We start from the raw sequence: 5640 nt of genomic DNA, 5'->3' as shown, positions 1-5640 counted from the left end.
TCAATTTAACATGGTATCAGAGTTAATATTTAACAATTTATTTAGCTATTTGGTTTGGCCGACCAACATGTTTTAATTGCTGAGTCACTTTGCCACAGATGCATAACAAGCACAAAAGTAATAGTTTTTGGTATAAAACTTTTTTGTGGATTTTGAATTGATCTATACACTACTGGAGCAATAACATATCTAAATTATATTTAGGAAAACATAGAAACTGATTTGACATTATTTTATTAAAGCATTTTGACTAGTAAGAATTTTTGAGAAGGATAATTGACGAATAAGTTTTAATTTTATACTAGTTTGGCATTGAAGGAATGTTTTCATTCTCAAGTGCAGTTTAGCAAGATTTGTTTCAAATTTCATGTGGTGGTAACTTGTCTATATGTACAAGCATATACTGTATTGTCAAGTAGACACAGTACCAATTTCACTAGAATTTTTTGTTAAAAACTTTTTGCTGAAAGTATACATTAAGTATATTTTAATAATACGAATACCCGTTCTATTAGTCTCATGATAAGAGTGCTACTGCTACGTTGTTGTCTCTCTGTGTATCATAATAATATGTATTAGGTGGTATTGTCTCTACTTACCTTTTTCTCAAAAAAAAAAAGAAAAAAGAAAAAAAAAGAAGAAAAAAGAAGAAGAAGGTGGTATTGTCTCATTTTGGCCATTAACATGGCTGAAGAGTGAAGATAGACATGGTTCTTTAAGTGCATGTTGATATCTTCTTGTTGCAAGATTTGAGCTTCACTTGAAATAGGAATTCTGGATAGTGTCACCTCGTTGATATTTAGTTCATGTTGAAATAGTGTTTTGGAGTTTCTAGACATAACTTATCATTGGTTCTGATGATGCTATTTTTGTTTCACCAATTAATACACTGCTGCCATGAGTTGCATACTGTATCTTCTGTACATGCATATGTGACCTTTATTTTGTCATATATCTTTTACTTTTCTTGTTCATTATCGAGTTTGGAATCCTAGCCAATATGCTTCTCTTTTTTGTTCTGAAATGTGAGATGATTTTATCCTTTTTTTGTGTGTGCAGGTAATCAACTACTTTTTCTATGTTTACTATCACAATGGCAGATGGACTAGAAGCTGATAAGTACATTGAGATATGGAAGTTCAAGAAATTGATCAAAGATCTTGAAGCTGCTAGAGGCAATGGTACAAGTATGATTTCTCTAATCATGCCTCCACGTGATCAAATATACCGGGTTACCAAGATGTTGGGGGATGAGTTTAGCACTGCCTTAAACATTAAAAGTAGGGTAAATAAACAATCTGTGCTTGGGGCAATTAAATCTGCGCAGCAAAAACTTAAACTTTACAACGAAGTTCCTCCCAATGGGCTTGTGCTCTACACGAGAATGATTGTAACTGAGGATGCGAAGGAAAAGAAGGTCACAATCGATTTTGAGCCATTCAGGCCAATCAATGCATCTCTTTACCTTTGTGACTACAAGTTTCATACTGAAGTGCTGAATGAGCTTTTAGAATCTGATGACAAGTTTGGCTTTATTGTCATGGATGGTAATGGGACCCTTATTGGGACTTTGAGTGGTAATACCAGAGAAATTCTTCATACATTTAGTGTTGTCCTTCCGAAGAAACATGGAAGAGGCGGGCAATCAGCCTGAAGGTTTGCCCGTCTTCGGATGGAGAAACGCCATAACTATGTGAGGAAGACAGCGGAGCTTGCCACTCAATTTTTCATCAATGCTTCCACCAGCCAGCCCAATGTTTCTGGATTAAAACTAGCTGGGTCGGCTGACTTTAAAACTGAGCTCAGTCAGTCAGCCATGTTTGATCCCCGTCTTCAAGCCAAAATATTAAAGGTGGTAGATGTCTCTTATGGAGGGGAGATTGGTTTCAATCAGGCCATTGAGCTGTCCTCGGAAATCCTGTCCAATGTGAAATTTATTCAGGAGAAGCGCTTGATAGGCAAATGCTTCGAGGAGATTAGCCTGGACACTGGGAAATATGTTGTTGGTGTGGATGATACACTGAAAGCTTTGGAGATGGGTGCTATTAAGATACTTACTGTATGGGAAAATCTAGATATTAGTAGGTATGTGTTGAAGAATAGCACTACTAGCAGTGGCGACGCCACGTTAAGCTCAGGGTGTTCCCAGGAACACCCTGAACTGAAAAAAAAAAAAAAATTATATATAATAAAAAATTTTTTATTTGTTTACCCTTTTAGGAACACCCTTAAGGAAAATTAGGAACACCTTCCAATAAAAAAAAAAAAAAATTTATTTGTTCTACTTTCAAGCAAAAAAAAAAAAAAAAAACGCCAACTAAAGTCTGAAAAAAAAAAAAAAATTGTAGCAGAGCCAGCCACAAAAAAGCCCAACAATATTACTGGCACTTTAAAAGGCCATAAAAAGAATTTATGAATCTAATCTATAAAAGAAAATTTAGCAAGCCCAAAAAATTTAGCACAACAACATAAATCACAAAAAAGTAAAGCTAAAGAAAATTTAACCCAATCAACCAAATTTTATCAAAAACCAATAGCCCGGCATTTCAAAAATTTAAAACAAAACTAATCTCTCATTCCATCAAAGATTAAAAAAAAGAAAAGAAAACCACAAACAAACAAATAAAACCCTAACTCTAAGCCTAACCAAGTGACTCAACGGCTGATGGTTGAAGTAAAGCAGTGAAGGGAGAGGTAGCAGCAGCAGCATGGTAGCAGCAGAGCAGCCAGCCCCGCCCCTAGCCCAAACTCACCACATCTGGTATCTCTCTGTCTCTCTCTCTTATGAGCAGTGAGCAATGAGCAATGAGCACAAAAATAAATCTCTTAAACCGTCTGATACAAAAGACAGAGAAAGAGAGTTCTTTCTCTTTTTAAGAGACATAAACAATGACTTAAAAGAAATTAGTAGAAGTGTCTAGTTCTCTGGTGGGTGCAATGATATCCTCCCATGTTTGTGCTCTATGAGTTATGGTTGCCTTATTTTTTTATTTTTTGTCTTTACATGAATAGTAGTTTTTTTAATGGTAAATAATTATGTTTGTCTGTTAGTGTCTTCTTTTTTAAAGTAAAAATTGAATTTGTTTGAAACTTTGAAATTAATTGAGAGTTGAGATATAATAAAGTTAATGAATTGTAGTGTTGTGTTGTGTTGTGTACATAGTGCAACAATGATTTTTTTTTTTCCTTCTGATTGTGCATTTATTTCTCTGTTCAATCTTTGTTGATGGTTTATTAAGAATTTATTTTGGAACAGCTTATTTAGCTGAAATTAAAAACTTTTTATTGGAAGGCATGAGACTTGTCTGTTGAGTGGGGTGGGAGTGGATGGGCACATGGGGCCGAGTGAGATATTTGAATTGGGGGAAGTAAATGCACATAGAATGTATGTTAGTGCAACTAATAAACAATAATTTAATTAACTAATAATTAATTAAAAGAAGCAACTAATAAATAATAATTAATAATTTAATTAACCAATATATTATAAAAGACAAACAAATTAAATTATGTTAGGCTAAACAATAATTAATAGTTTTATAATTAATTAAATAACAATATAACAAATTATTATATTATTTAATTTATACTTCTTAAAGAACACCCTGAAAAAAATTTCTGGAGTCGCCACTGACTACTAGTAAGATTATCATAACGCATTTGAATGAGGAGCAGGAGGCTGATCAGAGTAATTTTCGTGCTCCTGTTGGCTCTGCTGAGTTAGAGGTGCAGGAAAAGATGCCTCTGCTGGAGTGGTTTGCTACTGAATACAAGAAGTTTGGCTGCACACTTGAATTTGTCACCAACAAATCTCAAGAAGGATCCCAGTTCTGCAGAGGTTTTGGCGGGATTGGGGGAATACTCCGCAATCAGCTCAATATAAGATCATTTGATGAGTTTTCTGATGATGGTGAAGTTTATGATGATTCTGAAGATGATGGTGAAGTTTGTGATGATTCTGAATTGGAACCAATCAACAGTTTTCCCAATGCTTGTGCAGGGGAATGGGGGAAAAAGGACTGCAACAGTGAAGGAGATCGAGGAAACACCCAAGGAGCTTAATTAAGTGATTCCATTTAGATGTTAGATTGTTCCAAAAATAAAAAAGATACAGGAGACATGTTTCCCTGATTGGAGCAGCTGAGTAAGAGTCACATGAAGAATAATGTGCCATATCAGGTGCTTCCATTGCTTTGGGAATTTGATAACGTGCTAAATTTATTCCATTATTATGACTTTAGTTTATGTTTTTAACTCTGTTTAATGGATTTATTATAATCCTGGTCATTTGTTTTAATGTTTGATGGATATCCTTGGTGGTTTCATCCTAGTTTTGATACTATAATAAAATGTTACTGATATTAAGTTTTGGGTGCTGTTTCTTGCTGAGTTGTGGATGGGCTGCTGCTGCTTTGGTGCTTCTAAGCATGTGTGTCATGGGAAAAAAAAAGCAGGGACTGAAGCCAGTCCCATATTAATCACGTATCAAATAATTGCATGAGTATGCTAGTAAAAAATTAATTGCTAGTGTACAATAAAGTAGGTTGCTTTTTCAAGTGAGTTTTGTGTCAGTTTGGTTTAGCCTTTCTTCCTCCCTTTGTAGTTACAGTTCAGCAAAATAAATCAATGAAAATAAGCTATACCAAACGACACTAACTCTTTCTTTAGATAGGAATGGTATCCAATTCAATAAGATATACTAAATTGGAGTGTATGGGTTTTAGATTGGTAATTGTGGCAGCTAGAGTAAATTAGTTTAAACACTAACACTATGGGATTTCTAGTATGGTCATTCTGCCAACAAAATGATCAAAATGTATTGATCAATCACATCCTTTAAGCCAACCCTTAAAATATGTTTTCACTCCCAAGAAGTTTCTGCGACAGCTGTTTTTGGTTTAAACCCAGACTTTCCTAGTTTAGTTTGTTGAGTTTCCAACAATACTAAGCAGCCTACCCAATCATATTACTACAAGTATTCAACTGTACCTGTCAATTTTTTTCCCCTGGGAAATTTTATAACCATCTTTTTATTGACAATAAATATAAGATAACATTTTGAGGAGACCCAAAAAAAAAAAAAAAAAAAACACATTGGAGCTAAAACAAGGATTTATTGACTTATAATTTGCCAATTCTCTAGTTAATCACCTGTAATTACAAAGCAGGTAAAATAATACCCGAAGCAGAGGTCAAATTCTGAAATGAACTCACTGTTTGCAGCCATACATTGGCCAAGAGGTATATTGGTTAGAGTAAATGGAAGATGCTAATACATGAATTGATCAAGCTACAACACAAAGACACATAGTTCTCAAATAAAAATCTTTTGGGAAAGACACATTGGATTGATTTTCCCATTGTATTAATTTATTCCATTTTAAACAATCCAATAGCAGACTTATCATGCTTTAAGAGATGCCCTTACTTTTACTAGTTCTTCAACTGCCTTCAAGACCTGTTCCTCAGTGAAGCCTTCCAAACAAATACTCCTCTCGACACCCATGTTTGTATGATAAACACAAGGTTAGTGGAAGAAACAGATGCATAAAATTCAAGTTCAAAGCACAGGGTCGAAAGAATAATGGAAGATCAGAGAACATACATGTTTTATCAAGCAACAATTGGTGGGATTGGAAT

The 5640-nt window shown here is 34.4% G+C and overlaps 1 pseudogene; it reads left to right on the top strand.

Moving 5' to 3' along the window:
* The first annotated feature begins 946 nt into the window (after positions 1 to 946).
* LOC112035772 (eukaryotic peptide chain release factor subunit 1-3-like) lies at positions 947 to 4062 on the top strand (annotated as a pseudogene).
* Positions 4063 to 5640: the final 1578 nt, after the last annotated feature.

The sequence above is a fragment of the Quercus suber genome, unplaced genomic scaffold (genome assembly GCF_002906115.3).
Source record: "Quercus suber isolate HL8 unplaced genomic scaffold, Cork oak 2.0 scaffold_694, whole genome shotgun sequence".
Taxonomy (NCBI): domain Eukaryota; kingdom Viridiplantae; phylum Streptophyta; class Magnoliopsida; order Fagales; family Fagaceae; genus Quercus; species Quercus suber.
The sequence above is the reverse complement of the archived record's forward strand: the minus strand, read 5'-3'. Positions and strand labels throughout refer to the sequence as shown.